Source organism: Sus scrofa, chromosome 2 (genome assembly GCF_054392235.1).
Source record: "Sus scrofa isolate SSC_HxYL_T2T_F1_AM1 chromosome 2, Sscrofa_HxYL_maternal_Yorkshire_Landrace_v2.0, whole genome shotgun sequence".
In the NCBI taxonomy this organism is placed as follows: domain Eukaryota; kingdom Metazoa; phylum Chordata; class Mammalia; order Artiodactyla; family Suidae; genus Sus; species Sus scrofa.
Window position 1 is genome coordinate 131,416,606 of NC_139384.1, and position 25,962 is coordinate 131,442,567.

The 25,962-nt window shown below is 38.7% G+C and overlaps 1 long non-coding RNA gene across 1 annotated transcript in view; it reads left to right on the forward strand.

The window, feature by feature from the left end:
* Positions 1-25,962, forward strand: part of LOC110259775 (uncharacterized) — a 1,242,567-nt gene that overhangs the window by 53,320 nt on the left and 1,163,285 nt on the right. The window contains exons 5-14 of the long non-coding RNA XR_014838625.1: positions 252-335; positions 7,037-7,186; positions 9,497-9,670; positions 10,519-10,622; positions 11,103-11,203; positions 12,944-13,033; positions 14,765-14,840; positions 16,119-16,228; positions 17,348-17,465; positions 17,800-17,894. This is a non-coding gene — a long non-coding RNA (uncharacterized LOC110259775). The remainder of the gene's footprint in view (positions 1-251; positions 336-7,036; positions 7,187-9,496; positions 9,671-10,518; positions 10,623-11,102; positions 11,204-12,943; positions 13,034-14,764; positions 14,841-16,118; positions 16,229-17,347; positions 17,466-17,799; positions 17,895-25,962) is intronic.

Below are 25,962 nucleotides of genomic sequence, written 5' to 3' on the forward strand. Positions count from 1 at the left end.
CTAGCTGGAAATTTTATTGTCAGCCCTGACCTTTCCTTTCAGCTTTAGACTTTTATATGCAATTGCCTACTTGACATCTCAATTTGGATTTCAAAGGTGCCTGGGACTCGACCCATCCAAAATCCTGCAGAAGTGCTCTGTGTTGTGCAGCGCGAGGACCTGCACCTCTGTCACTGCAGCCTTGATCTGAGCTGCCATCTTAGCTGGTCTCCAGCAATACACTCCTGACCTTAAATTTATTCTCTACACAGCAGCCAAGGGATCTTTTCGAAATGTAAATCCGATGATGCCACCACCGACTTACAGCCCTTGAATGACTTTCCTCTCCTTTTCAGGTAAAGACCAGAATCCTTAACATGACCTGCAAAGCTGGCATGATCTTCCTGTCTCCCCATCCTTAGATCATGCCATGCTGCTCACCCGCTCCGTCCCAATCACATGGACATTCTTTGAATTCATTTAATTAAACCTTGCCAGGATTTTTGCACTTGCTGTTCCTTCTAGCTGGAATGTGCTTCCCTCCCTCTTCTTTATTCTTTGCCTGGAGAAGTCCCACTTTCTCTTTATTTATTATTTATTTTGCTTTTGAGGGCCACACCTGCAGCATATGACAGTTCCCAGGCTAGGGGTCGAATCAGAGTTGCAGCTGCTGGCCTACACCACAGCCATAGCCACAGCTATAGCCATGGCAACGCAGTATCCAAGCTGCATCCGAAGCCTACTGCAATGCCAGATCGTTAACCTGCTGAGCGAGGCCAGGGATCGAATCCTCATCCTCATGGATCCTAGTCGGGTTCATCAGCTCCTGAGCCACGAAGGGAACTCCCCCACGTTCTCGTTAGATGTCAGCTGCATTACCACAGGCAATACAGGAGAAAAGATTGCATGATTTGCTCAAAGCCACAGAGCCACAGCAGCTCTTAGCCTCGAATTCACTTTTCCAGACTCCATGTTTGGTGATGTTTCCATTTCCTCTTGCCTCTGTGTTAAGTGTAAAAACTTAAGCTGTAGTTCTCTAAAATCTCTATGAAGTCTCCCACAGAGACAGAGGCTCACCTTCTAAGCTTAAGAATATCCTAGGAATAATGCAGAACCTGATCTGAAGCAGCCATGACCTCTCCTAGGCTCAGCCCTTCCTTTTCTCAGCATCAGGCAGGATGCCAGATCTCGTGGAGCAGTGATTCTGTGCCAAGTTCAGCAGGGAGCTTTGGATTAAGATTCTCATGTCGACAGCAATTTTGTCTTGTGAAGATACACAGACCCTGCCTTATGCATTCCTTTCACACCTAGGAGGATTGAAATATATTTCTATTTGCAAACACGTATACCTTAATACATATATCATAAAACAGAAATCATTGAAAATAATTCAGAGTTACTCTTCCATTTCAACCATTTGGTGAGTTTTGAATGTATTTTTCTTTCCAGAGCCCATGAAAAGGTGCTTGTTTTCCCCCTCTTTTAACTAGCTGGGTGGGTGCCAACATTTTCTTTCCTTCTCTTGATCTGATGTAAGGTCAATGTTTTGCTTCTGTCTGCTATTCCAGCTGGTAACCTGCAGGTAGCTGGATAAAAGAAGCTTTCTCTCAAGTTAGGCAATGCATCAAGTCCCACCCCAAACACAGATACACATACACACACACAAACACTGTGGAGTACAATAGTTTGACGTACAGGATGCTCTGCAGAAAGAGGGCAGTTCACGTCCACCCACAGTCCTCAGCAGGCCAGCTCAGGGCAGTGAAATTGGCTGCTATCCGTGCAAATCAGCATCCTGGAAAAGGAAGGTCTGGGTCAAGAGGAAGGAATATCCCATCCTGAGGAAGAAAGATTAGGTTTGTTCTGTATGATTGCTTAGGGATAACTTCCAAATTTACAATGCCCTGCAGCTCTTAATTTAGCCTTCTCTCAGTCTAAGATGACTAAACCGTATTTAGAAGAAAGGCATATTCATTATTGTTATTTAGTAATCTAATTTTAGAGCTATTACTAGAATAAAATGCAGAAATATGGTAATATTTATCTAGAAATGTGACTAATAAAGCTTCCCATGTTTCCACATTTAGGTATTAAAGACTAATGAAATGTAAATAGTAAAACAGGGAAACTTCTTTTGGGTAACTTAGTGGAGAGTGAAGTACTTTTAGCAAGCATTGTTTGGTTAAGTGAGTTACTCAAATGGCAGACTGCCTTTTCAGATTTGGCTACACTTCATTTAGATTAGAAACTGACTATATGGCATATTCTTTTCATTTAGACTGGGTGGAGGCAAGGGATTACTTCTAGTTATCACAGGACGTGTACAGTTACTTTTCTACAGATCAACTGGGAACCATTTCAGACCTCCCGAATGTAGGTTCTGAGAGAAATGAGATGTTGAGACTGGAAACCTCAGGTGACTTGAGCCTTCCCTCAAATCTATTATAGAGTAATATTGCTTGTTAACATGATAAATTTCTCTCCCGCCTTTCTTATATGCATACATCTGTCTTCTTTGTTGTTATTTTGTCTTCGTGCCTAATTGCTTTGGCCAAGACTTCTAAAACAGTGTTAATTAAGGATAATGATTGGGGAGTTCTCACTGTGGTGCTGTGGCGTAAGTCAAAGATGTGGCTCACATTCAACGTGGCTACGGCTATAGCATAGGTCAGCAGCTGCAGCTCTGATTTGACTCCCAGCTCAGGGACCTTCCATAAGCCACATGTGTGACCCTAAAAAAGACAAACAACAACAACAAAAAGGATAATGATTGTAGTTGCTTTTGTCTTCTTAATTTTAATAAGAAAGCTTAGGGTTTGCTTTCAGTCATGTTGATGGCTTTTGGAAGTCTAAGCCCAACATGCTGGGGTGCAGCATTAAGTTATCATTGATAATGGTCTGTCATTGGACTTGTGCTGTTGTTCTGACATGTAGACTTTGGCCTTGTGTCAAAGTCTTTTGCCTTGTTACCAATTTTTTTTTTTCTTTTTTCCTTTTTTCTTTTTACACCCACACCTGCGGCATTTGGAAGTTCCTGGGCTAGGGGTCAAGTTGGAGCTGCAGCTGTTGGCCTATGCCACAGCCACAGCAACACAGGATGTGAGCCGCATCTGCAGCCTACTGTGCAGCTTGTGGCAATGCTGGATCCTTATCCAGAGTGAGACCAAGGATTGAACCCACATCCTCATAGATACTAATTTGGTTCTTAACCTGCTGAGCCACAATGGGAACTCTCACCAAGTTTTGAAATGTGAATTTCAGTCCTGTGTTTCTGTCTCTATAATTTGCCTATGAAAGGTACTTGTTAGCATAGTGTTTCTGGACCTTAGGGCCTGGGTTGAAATCATGTTTCTTCTACTTATTAACTGTCTAACCCCACACAAGTTATTTAATGTTTTGTACTTTCTCAATTTGCCATATTGGGATAATAGCAGTACTTGTCTCACAAGGTTATTATGAGCTTTACATTAAATAATGCATTTAAAGACCTTAGAAAGTTGTCAGTGCCTTTAACCACACTACAGGCTTATGGTTATTATTATTGTTAGTGGGAAAAAAAAGTGGCACTGTTATTCCTTTGAATGTCACCTGACTTCCTTCTGCCAACCCTTCTCTCAGGGTTAGATGCCTGTCTTGAGTTTCATCTTGCTGGTTAGGAATCTGCTGCCTAATTAGACTTGCCTTGTCAGCACACTCCATGACAACATATTCACCTTTGAAATAATAAGTGTGTTAAAGCAATCCTACTGCCTGACCTCAGGCTAAAGTATTCTGTCTGGTGGGTGAAACTTTCTTAAAAGACTCTGTTCTGAGTTTATCTCTACTGCTCACCTTTCACACCATTGTTGTGAGCCTTCTCCATCTAAAGATTTTGATTAGCATGTACATGTCCCCCCCTTTTTAGCATCTGATACACTCGTATAACTTATGTTAACACTTTTCCAGAAGTGATGCTGATTTGTGATTAGAGATATTGTTCCAACTCTGCAAAATTCCTTCTATTTTTTCCTGAATCAGAGGTCACAAACTTAAAATCAAACTGTTTATATAGAACATGTTTATTTAACCTATAATCTTGGGATAAACACTGTCAGGACATAAAGAAAATATGAAATAATGCAAGGCATGGCCCTCACCCTTGAAGAACTTACAGTTTCGTTGAATAAAACTAAGACTGTGACTGTCTGAGGCCCAGTTGTGGAAGTGAAGGTGTGAATGGACAGCCCAGGAGAGAAGCGAGATCCTAGTTGAATCATTCAATTTCTGAATACAGAATTTGAAATTTTTTTTCTAGAGTCCATGAAAAAGTATTTGTTCCTCCCTTCTTTTAACTAACTGGATGCTAACATTTTATTTCTGTTTCTTTTGATCTGAAGAAAGAGGAGGGCATTCCAATTGAAGTACTAAAATTCTCAGTAGATTCCAGTTTGATGATGTTAATTACAACTGATGAAATGAACTCACTTGACTTAATTAATTATCTCTTCTTGTAGTATTTTCATGGTTTTCTCTTATCTGTATATTATCTATACCACTTTTTACTTAATAGTTTTAAGTTCCTGATTTCTGTTTAAATAACTTGACTAAAATGTTGTCATCACAGTCTTAACTAGAAAAGCTGTATACCTTGCCATAACACAAAAGATAAACACCATCTAGTTAAACTCATAACTCAGTACCACTCCTGGGACAGCCTGGGCTTGCCATTCTGGTGTTCCTTTGGGATGGAACCCTGGACAATTAACTGAGGTTTCTGTTCAAACACTGCTTGGCAATTTCACTCCCCCAGTTCTAGTCACCTCCTGTTATCCTGTTCCTGCTTTGTTTTCTCTTTTTCATACCATGTAGTCTCTTCTAAAATTATATTGTTTATTTCCTGGCTTATTATCTGTTCTTTCTGGCTAAAATATAAACTTAGGAGAGCACAGACTTTGTTTTGCTCACTGATGTTCCCCAGGATTTGGTGTGCATTAAGCACCCAGTTGCCTGACTTTCATGGCAAAAATGGTAAGAAACTGCAAAAATCTGGGCTTAGATAAAGTAACATTGCTTGCTAGTTCAGCACGTTATTTTTGATTTTTTTTTTTTTTTTCGGTCTTTTGAGGGCCACACCCACAGCATATGAAGTTCCCAGGCTAGGGGTCGAACTGGAGCTATAGCCTCCAGCCTGTACGAGAGCTGTAGCATCATCAGATCTGAGCTCATCTTCCACCTACATCATAGCTCATGGCAGTGCTAGATCCTTAAGCCACTGAGCGATGTCAGGGATCGAACCTACATCCTCATGGTTACTACTCAGACTCATTTTCGCTGAGCCACACAGGAACTCCTCTTTCCTGTGTCTTTGATGTCTGCTATAACTTTCCATTTTACTTATCTACCTGAGCTCATGGGACATTTTTACTTCTCTGAATCATTTTACTTTCTTACACTCACATACTACTTCTTTTTAATGTTGACCTAAGGGCTCCAATTCCTTTCTAGCCTAAACTACCTAACAGGGTACTAGCTGGATTTCTCTGTTCAGATAGCTTCCTGGACTGCCCAATATTATGTATCTAAGTGGCCAAAAAAAGCGATATAGCATTTGTCCAGAAAAGGGCACCTATAACAGTTCACTCATCCTGGATGATCTGCTCTAACATTTAAAAAATAAACAATAGGACAGCTAGTACATTGTTTATCCATACCAAGAGTAGCCATATCTAAAGGCTTAGATACGCTCCTCAATTTTAGTTCTGAAGACTGGATTTTTCATTCTTAAGGCAATGGACTTATTATTAAGAATGTTCTCCTGATAGATTAGGTGATTTTAAATAGATTTGGATACATTTTTATCCTTATGTTTTAAAATGTGTTGCTTGATACTCCTGTATCAGTCAGAATCATTTGAAGAGATACTATGAGCTATGAGATAGAGAAGTGTTATTTAAAATACTTCCACCCAGTTTTTCATTCTTCAAAGAATTTGTTTACTTTTTTCCTGCCTAATTAGATAATGGTTAGTCAAGGGGATGAAAGTATGTACCTACTTCCTGTGACAAATCCAATGCCTGTTAAGGCTGGTTGATTAAAGAAGCCATACTTCTTGGTGATAAATGACTGAGAGTCGACAATAAGGCTCATGCACTTCCAATGAAATCTTTCATGTCGTAGAATAGGAAACAAGATTGCAAATTCAGGAGTGGATGATAATGATTAGTATTGGGTGCTATTTATAATCAGTGGTGCAGGAAGTTAATTAGTTGTTTTCAATACGGTGACTGGGCTGATCCCAGAAAAAGTGCCTATGATTTTGTAAATGAAAACGATTTTTAAAAGGGTCGAGGCATTTCATGATTTTGGTAAGGTAAGGAAGGAAGCATGCTGAGTGATTAAAGAAGACCTAACTGGCAATTTTTATTGTAGAGATGTTTACATTTATTTTGATAAGTAACATACAGTGTTCGAAGGAACATGGGTATGCTGTAGAAAATGGGACTTTTATTTTTTATTTTGGTACTGATTATCAGTGGCATAAAATAATGTGATATTCTCCAAATCTAGAAAGCATTGACTTTGTGGGAATAAGTATGAAATGTGATAGTAACTGACCTAAGCTACAAAGATACTCTTTAATGCACTGTGGGAATATTTATTAGTGAATACCCGTGTGGCCTGAAAGAGTTGATTGATGTCATTTGCTACAGGGCCTCACTTGTTCCCAGAGAGCCCTTCACAGACTGGCAGCATTTGGCTGATTATGGAAAAGCATGGCCCTCACAACAAAAGTGAGACTCGAAAGTGCTGCTGATAAAGAAGCCCAAGGTCAGAAAAGGACCAGTCTGATTCTAAAACACACACTATCTGGACAGTAATCAGAGGGATCACCTAGACAGGGGGCCTGGCATCAGGACAGAACAACTTGCTTAGTGCTTCCTGTCCTTAGCCTTCCTTGATTCTTACACACCAACAATATTTGGTTTACAATATTTACACAATTTAACAAAGATGGCCAGTGACGACGTTTATTTATTGACATCTTACGATATGCCACATATTCTGCTACATGCTTTAGGTGCATTATCCGACTCAATTCTTGCAAGAGCCCTTAAGAAGTATGACCCCAAAGCTGGGAGAAGAGTCCTGAAACTCGTCCCCAGGGGGGCAGTGGCAGAATCAGGACTGAAGCCTCAGTGTGGATCTCTGTTCTCCCTCTATCGCTAAGGTAGGTCTGGAAATTTAGTATTCAGCATCCAAGTCCACTGCTTTTTTTTTCTGCTTGTCATGCCCCCACCATTCCTTGCACATCTCTCATTTCCTCTAGCAAGTAAGCAGTTCTTCAGCATTTAAGGGTTCTCCTTTACTTTCTTATTTTAAAAAAAATTGTCTTTATTGAGAACTATGTCTAGATACTCATGTCGCAACAGAAGAAAGGGTGGGGGAAAAAACTGTAACTGCAATGTATACATCTAAGGATGACCCCTGACCCCCTTGCTGTACAGTGGGAAAATAAAAAAAAAAAAAAAAAAAAAAAGATTTCCTCTAGAAAAAAAAAAATTGTCTTTGTGTTTAATAGATTTTTATCTCTTAGAGTAGTTTTAGGTTTACAGAAAAATTGGGTAGAAAGTATAGGGTTCCCAGTGACCTGTCCCCTCTGTGTATAGTTATGATTTGCCTCTTGGGTTAATGTGGTGCTCTTTTTACAATTGATGGACCAGTATTGACACATTATTATATTTATTATTTTATTGCAGTATGGTTGATTTGCAAGGTTGTGATAATTTCTGCTGTACAGGAAAGTGATTGAGTTACACATGTACACACATGCATTCTCTTTCAGATTCGTTTCCCGTATAGATTATCACGGAATATTGGATAGAGTTCTCTGTGATACATTATTATTATTAACTGACATCCACAGTTCACATTAGGGTTCTCTATTTTTTAAAATTTAGTCTTTAATTTTCATTTTATTAGAGTACAGTTGCTTTTCAATGTTGCGTTAGTTTTAGGTATACAGCAAAGAGATTCAGTTATACCTGTATATATATTCATTCTTTTTCAGATGCTTTCCCATATAGGTTTTTATAGAATAATATTGTAGTTCCTTGTTGGTTATCTTTTTTTTTTTTTCTTTTTACTGCTATACCTGCAGCATATGGAAGATCCTGGGCTATAGATCAAATCAGAGCCTCAGCTGCAGGCCTATACCACAGCCATGGCAACACTGAATCTGAGCCACATCTGTTACCTATCTTAGGATTATGCTGGATCCTTAACCCACTGAGCGAGGCCAGGAATCAAACCCACATCCTCATGGACACTGTGTTGGGTTCTTAACCAGCTGAGCCACAATGGGAACTCTGATTATCTATTTTATATATAATAACGTATATGTGTTTATCCAAAACTCCTAATTTATGCTCCCTCCCAGTGTTTCCCCTTTGGTAGCCCTAAGTTTGTTTTTGAAATCTCTGAGTCTATTTCTGTTTTGTAAATAAGCTCATTTGTATCATTTTATAAATTAGATTGCACATATAAGTGATTTCATATGATAATTGTCTGACTTACTTCACCTAATATGATAATCTCTAGGTCTATCCATGCTGCTACAAGTGGTATTATTTCTTTATTTTTATGGCTGAGTAGTATTCCACTGCACATATGTACCACATCTTCTTTATCCATTCATCTGTCAATGGCAGATTAGGTTGCTTCCATGTCTTGGCTCTTATAAACAGTGCTACAGTTGTTACAGACTCTCTATGTTTTGACAAGTGCATAATATCACATACCCAGGACTGCAGTATCATACTGAACAGCTTCACTCTCCTGAAAATCCCCTGTGCTCCACCTGCTCATTTCTCCTCCCCTCCTCCCAGGCCCTGGCAACCACTGATCTTTTTACTGGCTCTGTAGTTTTGACTTTTCCAGAATGTCATCTGGTTGGAATTATGTAATATGTAGCCTTTCTAGACTGGCTTTTTGGGACTTAGCAATGTGTATCTCTCCATGTTTTTTTTCTGGCTTGAAAGCATAATTCTTTATTTCTTTGCTGGCCTATGTGGTGGACTGAGTGGCATAAGCAGAGTCTTACTCAGAATTTTTTTTCCCTGTACCAGTGTCTGCCAGGTAGGAGTTCTTCAAGATGGCAACACTGAATATTGCCTCCCTCTTCTCATTGTTTGCTTTTACTCATGTGGCTTTGTTACTTATTTCCATTTGAAAAATAAAAGAGGACCAAGACCACAAGATGACAAAAAAGAACCCAAGTTAAAGGAATGCTGGGACATTTTCCCCTTTAGCTATAGCTGAGCATGGAGCTAAAGTGGTCCATGCCCTGTCCATAAGGGCGCCTTAGTCACCTTAATGATCCATACAGTTAGTGGCATAATTGATCCAGCCACTGGGAACAGTATTGATTGTGTTGATATCCAGAATAATTAGAGCAGCCAGAGTGTGGTTCAGTCCAATAAATATGGGCCTATTTGCTGAATGTTCTTGTAATTTGGTGATTTTTCTTTATTTCTTACAGAATTCCAGGATTGGAAAAGATCTCAAAAATCATCTGGCATGACATTCTTATTTTATAGATTAAATCACTCAGTTCAGAGAGGTTCCAATCTTGACCCAGGGTCTGTGACTAGTGGTTGAAGCACTGGTCCCCAGACTCCTAACGCCTTTTCCTTTCAACAACACTCTAGTGCAGGTGCGTAGTGGAGTGAGAAGTAAGCTTCTGTTTTTATGTGTCACAGAGAGTTCTTTTTTCCTGTAACTGCAGTATAACCTAGCCCAGGCTGTCTGGGCCTCAAATGACTAATTTTATGAATAATAAGAGTTCTGTGGACATGTAAGTTTTCTCCGAAAGGAAGAGGTGGAAGACTATACTTTCAGGGATCATTTCTATAGTTTGTGAAAGGAAGAGGTGGGCATAGCACCAAACTCAAACGTCTATGTCCTTGTGTTGACTGTTTGTCTACTATTTCAGGGATTCTTAGGATGTGTGTGTGTGTGTGTGTGTGTGTGATTGTTGTTATTACATTGTATTTAATTTTTTAAATGTTACACATCTTCCTTGAGATTTAGGGCACTTTTTGGGAGTTTGTCGATGGGAAGTTTATTTTCTTGGAGAAGAGTTAGTAGAATCAAGGAAAATAAGGTAGACCTAGCATCTCCCCTCTCAGTCCTTAATTATGAACCATATATTGCAGTAGAGAAACCAAAGGAGAGAATAGATTGAATCATTCAACAATTTTTCATTTTCTTTTTAATATTCGATGGTAATATGTAAGAATCTCAGCCCATTGAAAGAAGTTAATGATAAGCTTAAATGGGGTTTTAGCAAAATAGACTGAACTCATAGTATCTAAAAGGTGTAAATTACCAGCCAGGCCCCTATGTTACCCACAGCCCTGGAGATCCCAAAGCTTAGGTATAGACCTGGCTGTGCAAAGGAGCGGGGCAGGCAGCAGCAAAATGGCTTGGGTCCTAAAAGTGGTTGACATTGGGTCCCACCAGAGGAAGACCTGTTCTAGTCTATATCCTCTTCTTAAGAAGCAGTGGAAATGATGCCTGGATGACAGTGCTTGAACCAACTCAACACCAGCTAGATACCTGTTGTACCAAATCAGCTCTACTGGAAACAGACATTTGAACAGGAGGTGAGATTTTTTTGTTGGTGTTGTTATGTTCTCTAGCTTCCCAGAAACAATGACATTTTCTGAAAAGCTTAGTAATACTTTGAGAAGTTCCAGTAATTATTTCAGACTCTGTAGACTCTAGTTATAATAACACAGACTTTGGAAACATCCCAGGAGCTGTTTGCCAGAAAGAACACCCTCCAAGCTCCTTATGATTCACATCTAGCTGTTCACCTTTCCACATTCCACAGACACTTCCTTAACCACTGCTCTTGTTTGTCCTTCTCCCACAGCTTGGGTGACCCTCATTTCCTCTTCTATCTCATCCTTCACGGTAGAGTTTAAATGCCCTCACTTTCATGGTAAATACCCACAGAAACGTCGAAACTCTCACATCACTTTATAGCCCAGCAGTTAATTCCTAGTTATTTATGTGATAGAAACGAACACATGTATTCACAAAAGACTTGTATAAGAATGTTCATAATGGCTCTGTTCCAGTGGCTAAAAAGTGAAAACAATCCAAATGTCCATAACAGATCCTGGGAAAACAGATAGTGGTGTATTCATACAATGGAATACTACTCAGCAATAAAAATGAGGTGATTACTCTTTCTTTTTTTAGATTTATTTATTAAAGTATAGTTGATTTACAATGTTCTGTCAATTTCTGCTGTACAGCAAAGTGACCCAATGATATATAGACACTTCCTTTTTCTCGTACTATCTTCTGTTACGTTCTATCACAAGTGAATGGTTATAGGTCCCTGTACTATGTAGTAGGACCTCATTGCTTATCCATTCTAAATGTAATAGTTGGCATCTACCAACTCTAGTCTCCCAGTCCATCCCCCTTCTCCCCCTCCCCCCCCCCAGCAACCATAAGTCTTTTCTCCATGTCTGTGAGTCTGTTTTTGTTCTGTAGATAGGTTCATCATCAAGTCTACAAAGTACAAATGATGGTGAAGGTATGGAGAAAAGGGAACCCTCCTACCCTGTTGGTGGGAATGTAAATTTGTATAACCGCTATGAAAAACAGTATGGAGATTCTTCAGAAAACTAAATATAGAATTACCATATGATCCAGCAATCCCACTCCTGGGCATGTATCTGGACAAAACTTTAATTCAAAAAGATACATGCACCCCTATGTTCATTGCAGTACTATTCATAATAGCCAAGACATGGAAACAACCTAAATGTCCATCAACAGATGAATGGATAAAGAAGATGTGGTGTATGTATGCACTGAAATACTATGCAACCATAAAAAAATAATGAAATAATTCCATTTGCAGCAACATGGTGGCAACTAGAGATTCTCACACTAAATGAAGTCAGAAAGATGAATGCCATATAATATCACTTATATGCGAAATCTAAAATATGGCACAAATGATTACTATTTTTCATAACACATGGATACATTTTGCTGCATGAAAGATGTCAGAAACAAGAGCACATACAGAGTATTTCCATTTATATAAAATTTAATTTATAGGCAGTACTAATCTATGGTGAAAAAAAAATGGGAACAGTGATTGCCTTTGGTATGAGGGCCATGGAGACTGACTAAAAAGGGCTGGAGGAAACTGTGTAGGATGATGGAAATGTTCTGGGTCTTTTTCGGAGTGTGGGTTTCCCAGTGCTTGCATTCATGAAACATCAAACTGTAACATCTAAGATCTGTGCATTTCACTGTATATAAAATAAAACATGGAAGGAAGGCGTTTCCATTGTGGCACAATCGAAAAAAATCTGACTAGTATCCGTGACGATGCAGGTTCAATCTTGGGCCTTGCTCAGTGAGTTAGGGATCTAGCATTGAAAAACATGGAAGGAAACATCATTTTTTTTTTTCTAGCTCTTAATTTTGCTTATTTCTTCTTTTTTTAAGCATTAAGCTTCCCCAGCCTCCTCTCTGCAAACTTACTAACAGAAAGACAATACCGTATCAGTTAATTACATCTTTTTTTTTTTTTTTTTTTTTTGTCTTTGTTTTTGTTGTTGTTGCTATTTCTTGGGCCGCTCCTGCGGCATATGGAGGTTCCCAGGCTAGGGGTTGAATCGGAGCTGTAGCCACCGGCCTACACCAGAGCCACAGCAACGCGGGATCCGAGCCGTGTCTGCAACCTACACCACAGCTCACGGCAACGCTGGATCGTTAACCCACTGAGCAAGGGCAGGGATCGAACCCGCAACCTCATGGTTCCTAGTCGGATTCGTTAACCACTGCGCCACGACGGGAACTCCAGTTAATTACATCTTAATGTTTATTTAAATCAATGTTTACATCTTCTAGTTTTCAAGTCTAGTGGTGAACTTAAAGTATTTGTGTTCAGGTGCAAGTATTTTAGGCATTACACAGAAGACAAGAAAGATATTTGGGAGTATTTCAAGGCTCTTTCTGGTGCTACTGACCTCACAGCCAGGTAATTTATTTGCCTATGAAGGTTATTCCCGATGCCTATGTAGTTATTTGATAGTTTTCTTTTCTTTTCTTTTTCTTTTTCTTTTTTTTGTCTTTTTAGGACCTCACCATGGCATATGGAGGTTCCCAGGCTAGGGGTGGAATTGTAGCTGTAGCCACTGGCCTACGCCACAGCCACAGCTACACCAGATCCGAGTCGTGTCTGTGACCTACACTGCAGCTCATGGCAACGCTGGATCCTTAACCCAATGAATGAGGACAGGGATTGAATCTGCATCCTCATGGATACTAGTCATATTTGTTTCCCCTGAGCCACAACAGGAGCTCCAAGGATTGTTGTCTGTTAGTCCTTCTTTTCCCCTCTTCTCACTTACCCCTAATGGATGGTTGTGTAGGTATGCCTGAAAACACATGTAATCTTCCTATAAAATGCACTCTCAGGGATCTGACTAGGAACCATGAGGTTGTGGGTTCGATCCCTGGCCTTGCTCAGTGGGTTAAGGATCTGGCGTTGCCGTGAGCTGTGGTGTAGGTTGCAGACGTGGCTCCGATCCCATGCTGCTGTGACTCTGGTAGGCCAGTGGCTACAGCTCCAAAAAGACCCCTAGCCTGGGGACCTCCATGTGCCTCAGGAGCAGCTCTAGAAATGGTAAAAAGACCAAAAAAAAAAAAAAAAAATCCACTCAGAAATTTCTGCTGAATCTTTTTCTTTTATTAAGCTTGCAAAGTATTGTATGGTTTCCCCTGACATGTCTCTCTCCCCCACTGAATTTGGAACTTTTTAAAACGTGGGAAATACCTTAAAAAATCTTTGCCCCAGTGGATAGCACAGGATCTGGAAAAAAATGTAGGCATTCTGTAACGTTTACTGAAAAAATTAATAAATGACAGGATTTTTCCCTTATGTGGCTGCTGAAATAAAAAAGAGCTACATTCAGAGGAAAGAACTTTTGGGTGGTTTGTGTTTTACAGTTCTATTATCTGTGCCCTCAAATTGGTCTACTTTTCTTCCTGCTCCTACCCTGCTTCCCCTGTGATTCTTCTATGACTGAGTCAGTGTAGTATAAGCATTCCTACCAACTTCATACTAGAGAATTCTTTGGGAAAAAAAAAGACATTATAAAATGAAAGCAATTTGAACCTAAAAAGGGATTGCTTTTCAAATGGTATTGTAGAGTCTTACACCTTGGCCTTTTTACTTTATTGAAGTCACTGTATTTTTTTTCTTCACCAGATTTCTCCAAACACAGTATGTTCAGGTTGGATTGCGCTTCAGATGTAATATTTAAAACAGCAACATGTCTGACAGATCCCAGAAATTAAATATGTCCATTTCTTTTAACAAGGCACAGAAGGCACCATAAAGCAGCTGCAAGAATTAATTTACCGAGATAGTTGACATTTTCGAGCTGACTGCCTCTTAGAGAAAATGATGTCATCCTCCCCCAGCCTAATGACAGTCATCAGCCTGAGAGGACACATGCTAATAAGGTTCATTGCTCACCTACTTTTCTTTCTTCTTTAGCCACGATGTCCTTGGTTGCCCATAATTTGGCATTGTGTTCCTAGAATAATGTCCAAGAAGCACTGGGGCATGAAACAGAATTTTTTTTTTTTTTTTTTGTCTGAAAATGGAATGAATAGGTTTCTTCATTTTTCCAGTGACTCAAAGTTCTTTTTCCAGTTTGCTCATAAATAACTTGAATAATTTGGGTCAACATGTTTTTCTAAGGTGTTGGAACCAGTGTTTAAAATGGGAAAAGACCACGGCTTCACGGCCCTGGGGTGGTTCTGACAACAAAGAAAAGGTAGGCTAAAATCTAAAATTTCATTCCCAACCATAAAGAACATTACATTTGAATCTTCTGGAATACCCAGAGTAGGTGTTCTGGGTTTGGCTTTACTCCTAGACAAAATCAGGGTTTTCAAAGGAGTTTTGAGGTGAGTTTCCAGGGCCCAGGCATGAACAAGGGAATAAGCAATACCAGCTTAAGGGAAGAGCCATGCCAGCTTACCCACAGCTCTCTAACAAGGGTTCTCCACTCTAGTATCAGGACTCAGCTCGAACCAAAGCTTCGTTATGTTTCCAAGCCTTCTTTCTTTATCTCTTCTGCAGTGGAGAGTCCCAACAGAACCTCAGTTATGCACTGGGGACATCCTGATGTATCCTGCCAATTCCCTTCCCTCGCAAGGCCCACTGGAATCTGTCAATTGAGAACTGTTCTAAATAGATAAAATTCATTGGTCAGGAGCCACATAGGGAAGTGAGCCATGGGTTTTGGAGCAAATCAGTGAACTGCAAGTACCGAAGGACTGCAATCCAGAGTAGCATTTATTGCTAAGGAGGTATTACTGGGCCCTATCTTTGGCCATCCTAGTCTTGCTGGAGATGAACTTTTGGGAGAAGAAACTCATGCTTGAGAGTTAGTTTTTCTCCTGTCAACTTGGTCTAAATATCTATCTCCCTAGCGATTGCAGTGTTCCAGACCATTCCAAGAGCTCTCTCCATGGAAGGGTAGGCTAGTCACTTACCAAATCAATGGTCAGTAGTGTTTTCTTGATAATGTAATGAGAAAGTTGGTCTTGGTTGAATCTGTGGAAGCGTAGATTCAGTAAATTTAATAAATTAGTTAATTTATGGCCTCTGGTTAAGATGTCTAACATCTGACCTCTTTATCTGATAGGTAGAATTAATTTGGTAGATGCTTATTTAGCAGTGACTCTGAAGAAGGCTATGGAGGTGGTAAAAGCTAAAGGAGATACTTCTCTTGCCTTCAAGAGTATGCAATCCAAATGGTGTATTAGCATCCATACCCAAATAACTTACATTACATAAGGCATATGTCCTGTATATTTAAGCATCACAACAGTCCTGTGAATTGGGTATTATTTACGCAGCTTTGCCTCAGTGCAAAGTTTTTCTTTTATCTATACCTCAGTTTGGTTTCTGTAAAATGAAATGTTAGATTAATAACGATAATAACAATGGCTAACATTTATAGGGTAGGATTGTTTGTCAAGAGCTCTGGAACCATTAGCTAATTTAATCCTCACAGCAACTCTGTGAATTCTATTCCCCTTTACAGAAATGCAGTGGGCTTAAGTAACATGCCCACGGTCAGAGTTGGAACTCACATCATCTGGCCCCAAACCCAGTGCTCTTTCCAAGATGCCATGCAGCTTTTCCTTCTGGATGGTGAGCAATTTACCAATAGGTAAAGAACGAGTAAAGTCTGTGCAGGAGGCATTACTTCTGGCTGCAGAATAGCTGAGACTCTATGACAGACTTGATATTTTAGCTGTGCAGCTGGAGGTTCAAGTTTGACCATGGACAGAGGAGAAGCACAGTGAGCCCCTTTTATTTAATTAAATAATTTATCTCTTTATTAGCTATGCCTATGACATGTGGGAGTTCCTGGGTCAGGGATTGAACCCACACCACAGCTATGACAATGCTGGATCCTTAACCTGCTGAGCTGTGAGGGAACTCTCAGTGAGCCTCCTTTATAGATGACCTCTGGCACCTTGAAAATGTCATCTTTTTATTATTTCTTAATTTCAACACTTATTCTTGACAACTTTCCAAGTAGGAAGTTTGATTTCCTATTGACTAAATTGTTCTTGGAGCTTTTGTCCAACACAAGGCTAACTTTTTTTTTTTTTAATATGTATTTATTTTTATTAAAGTGTAGTTGATGTACAGTATTATATAATTTACAGCTATTTGATTTAGTGATTCACAGGAGTTCCCATTGTGGCTCGGCAGAAATGATTCTGATTAGCATCCATGAGGACTCAGGTTCAATTCCTGGCCTTGCTCAGTGGGTTAAGGATCCGGCATTGCCATAAGCTGTGGTGTAGGTTGCAGATGCAGCTTGGATCTGGCATTGCTGTGGCAGTGGTTTAGGCTGGAGGCTACAGCTCTGATTCAGCCCCTAGCCTGGGAATCTCCATATCCTGTGGATGTGGCCCTAAAAAGAAAAAAAAAAAAGTAGTAATTCACAATTTTTAAAGGTTATATTCCATTTATAATTATTATAGAACATTTGCTATATTCCCCATGTTGTGCTGTACAATATCTCCTTGTAGCTTATTTTATACCTACTAGTTTTCACCTCTTAATCCCCTTCCCCCATATTGTCCCTCCCCCTACCAGGAGAGAGGTCAAGGCTGCATTTGGGGCAGAATTTGGTGCCATGGTCATTCACAGAGAGCAGCAGATTGGTTTGGGATAAGGGGCCAGGGACAAAGGTTATGGTCTTGGCTTTTCTTGTTATGGTTTTTATGTCTTTGATGAGCACTCTCCTTTCTCTAGGCTCATCTCCTTTCTCATCTATAAAACCACTCTTTCTTCTGAACTTCAAACAGCTGTTGGTCGTCTCCAGTGAGACAAGATACAAGAGAGTTCCTTGTGGATGACTCCACAGTGTAAGGTATGGCCACCACCATTCATGATTTTCTCTTAAAGAAATATTGATAAAAGTACCCTCTAGATTTTTCAGGCATCAAGGAAAGTTCTTTTTCTCCACGGAAAAGGAGAATCCTGAATTATCGATTAGAATCAAACTTTTGACAGCAAGTGAAATATTTTTTACATATTTAAGTATGTAATCCCTGTGTTTTAGAAATTCACTTAAGGAATTTTGAGCAACTAGATCTAGTTGCTGTCTCGTCTTAATTTCTTAAACAATGCATAAAAATACTTAGAAAGGAGCCTGTAGGTAAAATGCATTCAGAGGAGGCACAGTGAGATTCCTTTCCTCATAGGCCAGGTCATTAACATGGGAAGGAGAGAATCAGGTTCATACGACTCTGAGACAAAGAAAGAGGAAAGAAGTGGACTTGAATCTCCATGTTGACAGGTAAGAAGAGACACTTTATGGCCCAAATGATAAAGTAGAGTGTTCAAACTACTTTAGTTAAGTGGCCCATCCAGCGGAGTACCAAAGAAACACTCTTCTGAAGGCGCCTGTTAAGTGATATTCCTGGTCATTGTCAACGTGGAAATCCCAGAGCAGGGCAGTAACATTCACTCTCTTCATTAACATTCCCCCCTGCTCTCAGTTTGCATCTCTCTATCCATTTTCTAACTCTGAATGGAAGTTTCCTGGGAAACCTTTTCTATGAATGGAATGTATGAAGTTTGTCCCATGAGAGAAAAATTAAAAACAACAACAACAAAAGAAAAAACAAAAAAATGAAAAACCAACACACAGGGAACTACGACACAAAACTTCTTCCCCTGAATTACTGCAGTCAGGAACAGACCACACCTATCTTTTTTTAAGGATGGGTGGAGATTCTGATCCTCTGGCATTCAGTAATACTAAGAATATTGCTCCCTTAATTTAACGGCAGAGCTTCCTTTCTACTGATGAAAAAAAATTAAAAGGGGTTTAAGATGACTTAGGTAAAAAGAACTGCGGTGGAGTGTTCTCAGTCTCAGATAAGCATCCGCTCTTTCTGATCTGCTCTATTGTCCGCAAGGTAATGGCTCAGTTTGTGCATTGTTCTCCCTGTGCCAGACAGGAGGGAGAGTAAACCTTATCCACAGGGTCCTATTACCAGCAGACACCCCCTCCAGTCAGTGGGAGCTCTGGGGACACAGTTCATTCACCAATTGAAGGGGAACAGCCAGCATTTGCACAAGTTACTCAAATACCCTATCTCCAATAAACATTGAGCTTTTGTGTGTACATTGTTGTCTAATTAAAAAAAAAAAAAAAAAAGGCAGTGAGAGAATATACAGTCTACTTTGCTGTAGTGCTAACACAAGGAACACTTGAGGGGTTGGGTGTAGACCACCAGTAACTAAAATCATGCCTATTTGAAATCTTTTCCTGCTTTTCTATAACAGTTTCCTTGCTAAGAGAAACGTTCTATTTCTGACCTGGGTGAAGCATGTCTTTAAAAACAAAAAAAGACAGCTTTATTAAGATATAATTTACATACCATTAAATTTACCTAAAGTGTATAATTCAATGGATTTTAGTTTATTTATGGATTTGTGCAGTCATCATTATAATCTATCGTTAGAGCATTTTTATAACTCCAAGCAAAAACCCAGTACCCACTTGTTGTCATTCCCGTTACGCATGCCCCCCCCACAGCCCTAAGTAACAACTTACCTACTTTCTGTCTGTATAGATTTGTCTACTGAATCGTTCATACAGAAACAATGCAATATGTGTTTTTTTGGTCACTAGTTTCTTTCACTCAGCATAATGCTCTCAAAGTTCATCCATGTTATAGCAATACTTCATTTTTTTTTTCAGTCTCAGATTGCTTTATTAGATATGTGTTTAATTTTACTACATGAAGTAATGAGTTGCTAGAATGCTTCATTTCTTTTTAAATCATCACATACTATTCCACTCTGTGGAGAGAACACATTTTGTTTGTTCTTTCATTAATTGATTGACATTTGAATTGTTCCCACTCTGGGGCTATTAAGAATAACATAGCTCTGAACATACATATACATGGTTTTGTATTGACATATATTCTCATTTCTGCTGGGTATTTACCTAAGAGTGAAGTTGCTAGGTCACATGGTAAATTTATGTTTAATATTTTGAGGCACTCCCAAGCTGTTTTCCAAACTGGCTGGCCCATTTTACACCTCCATGAGCAATATATGAGAGTGAGACCTATCTTTCTGCAATTTCCTCCAGTTTCTAAAGCTCTGTGAAAGATGAGAAACGAAGCCGGCAGCTCATTCATTTTGACACTTATTTAGGAAGTCTCCTTTCTTTTCCCAAACTATAAACATTTCTGTTATCTAATGAGGAGGTGCCTATAAAGCAAGAATACTAATTTTGTATTTCATCTATAATAATCTTCAGTACTTACAGAAGAATCAGTATGTGTTTAGCTTTCTATGTCTATATATTCTAGAGTACTAATGTTCCTTTCTTTTTTAACCAGCATTCAGTAGCTGTTCTGTGCGAATCGTTTTGCATGAGATGTGTTTTTTGATGTGTTTGTAGGAGAAGGTGTGGGCCGCGTCTTACTCCTCCGCCATCTTGATCCTTCCCCTGCCTTTCTTTTTTAAATTCACAGTCTGCAGTAATTTGTTATTTAATAATTTGTACTTTGATTACAGGTCATTAATGCCGCTTTAAAAAAATTCTTGTTTGCATTTTAAGACATATCATTTGCTTCCTACTGATTCCAAACAGTTCGATTCATCCATAGAAATATTTAGGCCAACTAAATAACCAGCTGTGATATTTACAGTTACTATGAACAGCCTAACATTGAGTCTTTGGAATTGAACGCGTCTTTTAGTCATACTTGATCTAAAAATCTTAGGTATGGGATGAATTTTCATGGCTCAAATATTATTCCATATGCAAAATTCTTATTAACATAGTTTGTAAGGCACATAGGATAAATCTGTTTTTAAGACAAAGAAATTTGTTCATAAATTTAGATTTGTTTCTTTATTGTACTTCATGTGAAGAATATTTTACGAACTAACTTTTTTCCTATTTCGGACATTGGTTGGCATTGAGTCTTTAATTTCAGCATTTGCAAGTGAGTTATGGGTCCAGCTAATCTGCATAGACCAGTTTGGAGCAGCATCCTTAATGAGCAGTGAGCTTTCTTCTTCTCTAGATACTATCACTCCTGCAACTTGAAACCAAGGCTTCTAATGACATGTGTTGAAGGACAAGGCTCGATTGCAGGCTTCCCTTTGGCTTGTTTCATCTCCATTTGCTGACCCCGGATTATGCAGATAATATCCTGCTTTTAGTAATCCAGCCCCCTGTGCCAGACCTTGGCTGTCATCCTACATTATAACCGATGGTTCAAACACTTCTTTTACATAAGGACTGTTTTCTTCCCAGCTATCCCTTTAAGATATTCATGGCTAGCTAAAAATCCTGCTGAATCCTGTTCTCGAGTTTCAAGGTTAACATGAAAACTGTTATCACTTGCTTATGCTGCATAAAAATCTGTTTTATCTTTGTAACAATCCTTATATTAAAAAAAAAGCATCGTGATTCCTCTGCTACACTAGTGTTTTCTCAGATACCAGACTATGGCTGGCTGGCAAGAAAACAAGTTATGATTATATTTATATACCCATATGCATTTGTTTCCATTTAGAGTTATACACAATTAATTTATGATAATCAATTGTGACAGCAAAAAGAATTTCTACTTTGCTAGCTAATACTTCCAACAACAGAGGAGTGCAAGTGATTTCAATAATGTCTTATGTGTCCAGTGAAGTAATTTCCCTATTACTGGCTTTTTGTAAGAATTTATAATTAGATCAGAGTAAAAAAACACTGACAGCCAATATTGTGTCATATTTATTTCAAGTATAATGTCAACATTTTATGGATGGTCATTGAGGCATTGAAAAAGCACAAAGATTAGAGAACAGAAATGAGGCCATGAGGGTTTGGTTCATTTTCCTGTCTTCCCCAAACAAGAGGCAGAGACATAAATAAAACTATTAGATTAATATGGTGCTTGAGTTTCTTTGTAAATCAACAATGAATAAGATGAAAGTCTACCTTCAGATTTTTTCAAATAAATCTCTTAAATCTATTTTTAAAAGGAGTTGTTTATATATACAATATTGTCTATGTCTATATATATAAAATCCTCCTTAAAAATAGATTTAGTAGAATTGCTTTACATATTCTCTCTATATAATATATGTATATTTTTGTGTATGTATATATATCTATAAAGTATACACATAATATAAACATTTATGTGTCACTCATTCAGGATGTGAAAACATATTTATCCAGCTTTTTCTTTTCGATGTCTCCCTATGCACTTTTTAAAAAGGTTGCTGACAAAGGAAAATCATTACCAGCATTTCAAGATTAAAACTCTGTTTTATGACAAATGATTTAAAACTTTAGGAAACCATCTTTAAAGGCTGCAAATGCATGCCTGCTTTTCTCTTAGACCAGTGGTGACTGTGTATCATGTAGAAATATGGAGACACTGTATAGAGCATGTGTACTAGTGTATGCTCCTGTCCTCATTATAACGTGGCCTGGGGCTTGGAGCTAAACATTTTTCTAGAACATAATGAGCTGTGTACTGTAATGAAGGTGTTTGAAATTGATTTGACTGTTATTTAGTATAAAAAGTCCCAGATCAAAGACTCTGGCAAGCCCACAGACCCATAGGCATCCACAGACAATGGTGTTGTATGATGGTTGAGGGGCCAGAGGAGAGGTGTGGTGGCTTAAGCTGAGCCAAGGAATCTATCAAGCAGTTATCTGATCATTTTTATTTCAGGTTGCTGTATATCACTTGCATGTGGCACTAGATGATTTTGAGGATTAGTTTGAAGAATATTACAAAACCTACTTTAATTTCCCTCTTGTTTCCTAGTATTTTTACATTGCTCCTTCATTACAGTCATGGACACCCTCCCAAGCTAATTTGTAAAATGAATTTTACTGAATGCCATTTAATCTTATTGCCATAGTTACAAACCAAGAAATCGAAGAGTGCTAGGCTGAGCTGAAAATAGCTGACTTGATCCATGGAAGAGGACTAATTCTTATGCAAAGCTCTGTACTCACACACAATCTCTGATTCAAAGAACAATGGAAAGTTTGATCTTTGAAAACCCGACCTTCTGATGCCTTTTCACTCTTCAACACAGAACAACCATAGGTTGGAATGCGATGTATAAAACTATAGATGAAATTCTGCTTTGCATCTTGCTGCTTTAGCTTCTGTGTTATTATTGCAATGAGTTCACAGAGCATTTGTCTTGATATTTTCATAGGCAATACTGGGGATTTTTATAACCACTTGCAAATTATAAAGCTAGAAAGCCATGTAATGTTTGTAATTTAAGAAAGGCTTAAATTATCTCTAGCATTACTATTTATAAAGTTATATCTCTTTGCATATCTACCTGACAAATAAATCTTTTCATCTACCTATCTGTCTATCTATCTGTCTATCTACAATTATCATCATAAAGCAAACCCATAACCTGGGTCAATATTTGTACTCCATGGGAGAGACTCATGATTTGTTACATGAAAAGAAATTGAGGTGCTAAGCATCAAAGGCTCACCTTTGTAGGTATATGTATACCCCGACTATACATACCCTTATATATACATAGGATGTAAGGAAAAAAATATATCAATGGCATTAGAATAAATATATTTGAAGGAGAGCTATGTGATTATTTGATAAGCCGTCTGTTTTTAAGATTTTTCTCAACACCAGTTCTCCTTTAATATTCAATTTACTAAAACCCCATTCTATGTGTTAATGATCTGTTACTATCTAGTTTGCATTATTCTTGGTCCTTTAACACAATCAAATCAATTTCTTTGGGCATTTATTTCATTTCCTTGAGCCTCCATTCTCTCACCTGTAAAATGAGGGAGTTGACCTCTGAGATCTTTATTAGGCAGATAAAGATAAATTGTTCTTTAATTTCCACTAATGCAAGCTGCAGTTTATCCAATTTAATTTAGATTATTAAGGCTTTGGTGTATTTGAATATAATTTTATGGTGTTTGACCAACAATTCAAAAACAACCAGAGGCTCTTAAAGATTCCGAGTAAATAAGAAACGCAGCATATATTTAGGGAGTCAGCACAATGAGGTCCACTGCACTTGCCAGGGCAGGAAGCCAACAGACCAGAAGCTTTATAGCTATTACTGTATAGTGTTTGCTGACTGCCCTGGGGCTTCCGTACACTCCTTTTGATATGCAAAAATTCTGGGAGGACTTTGGGAGTCCTGGGGAGCTGCTTACTGAATGTGGGAGGCAGGGAGGCTACCATGACGTTTTATCTATAACCATCCCACTCAAGACACTGTGTGTGTGGACTGGCCTCACCCATCTAAGATAAGGAGATTCCAAGAGAGAATTTTGCAGTGTATGTTCTAAGGGACCTTATGTTAGATTGAAGGTGTTGGAAATGCTGGATTAAGCAAAGGAACAGGCTTCCTTACTGTAGGACACCTTGTCTTTAAAATGCCTGTTTGCAAAAATTTAAGTTCCCAAAAGTGAGTTTGTGGATGCAAGACTGCTTACTTGTCTTGATCATAACACTTTTTCTTCTTTGCCCACCAGTTTTGTGTGGAATAATTATGCCATTAAATGCAACGCGGCGAAGTGGTGATTAGGTATTTTCTTGAGCACCACATTTGATCAATGGGAAGAGACTATCTGCAGTCATTGTAAGGAGGACTTTAAGGGCTGGCATTGGTTAAAAGGAAAGAGAAGGACATTGGGGATTGATATAACATGGATTTACCATTCATGCTGTTATTCTCAGTCCTTCCTGAGTCTTTCAGACATCACTCATATATACATCCCTATCCTACCCTATTTGGAAATCCTGGAGATGCCAATAAAATTACTATTTGGCTGAGTCTAAGATACTCTGGATTTTACATAAGTGGGAAGCTCAAAAACTACCATGGAAGCTCTTCTGTTGCTACAGTCACAGCGTCTGAGAACGTGCTCAGTGGAGGTGCTGCTTTAAGGGCAGGAGCCCAGGATAGACATCGGCACGCACTTTTTAGGTCTCAACTTCATTCACCCAAGTACATTCACTGAACCACTATACACATTAAAGGCATATTCATCTACTTGAAAGGGGAACTATGTTTTTGGCTTTTTCTAATAAATCTAATGAATAAAACCTTATTAACTATTGGCTTGGAGCAAAAGAAAAAATTATTAGGTACTGTGTTAGCTTGAAAACATTTATTAAACTTCACCAAAATTGTAGTTACCATTCCCTGCATTCTTGGGAATATACATCATCACATTATATTCAGACCAATTAGACCACAAGTGAAAATAATCCTATAAAGTTCCAATGATGTTAGTATCAGACATACTGAGTGTTATTGCTTCTACAGTTCAACATCAAAAATGTGGTAGACATGGTTTGTTAAAGACAACAAAGACAAATTTTATTATTTATTTATTTATTTTTTAACTTTATTTTTTTATTTTTTATTTTTATTATTTATCTGTTTATTTTTATTTCTCAAGTGAATTTATCACATCTGTAGTTGTATAATGATCATAACAATCTGATTTCACAGGATTTCCATCCCACAGCCCAAGCACATCCCCCCACCCCCCAAACTGTCTCCTCTGGAGACCATAAGTTTTTCAATGTCTGTGAGTCAGCATCTGTTCTGCAAAGAAGCTCAGTCTGTCCTTTTTTCCAGATTCCAATGTCAGTGAAAGCATTTGATGTTGGTGTCTCATTGTATGGCTGACTTCACTTAGCATGATAGTTTCTAGGTCCATCCATGTTGCTAAAAATGCTGGTATTTCGTTCTTTTTAATGGCTGAGTAATATTCCATTGTGTATATGTACCCCATCTTCTTGATTCACTCCTCTGTCGATGGACATTTAGGTTGTTTCCATGTTTTGGCTATTATAAATAGTGCAGCAATGAACATTGGAATACATGTGTCTTTGTGAGTCATGGTTTTCTCTGGGTAGATGCCCAGGAGTGGGATTGCTGGATCAAATGATAGTTCTATGTTTAGTTTTCTGAGGAATCTCCATACTGCTTTCCACAGTGGTTGCACCAATTTACAATCCCACCAACAGTGTACTAGGGTTCCTTTTTCTCCACATCCTCTCCAGCACTTATTGTGTGTAGACTTTTGGATGATGGCCATTCTGGCTGGTGTCAGGCGGTACCTCAGAGTGGCTTTGATTTGCATCTCTCTAATAATGAGTGATGCTGAACATCATTTCATTTTTTTTTGGCCATCTCTATGTCTTCTTTGGAGAATTATCTGTTTAGATCCTCTGCCCATTTTTTGATGGGGTTGTTTGTATTTTTGGTATGGAGCTGCAGAAGTTGTTTATAAATTTTGGAGATTAATCCCTTGTCAGTTGATTCACTTGCAAAGATTTTCTCCCATTCTTTGGGTTGCC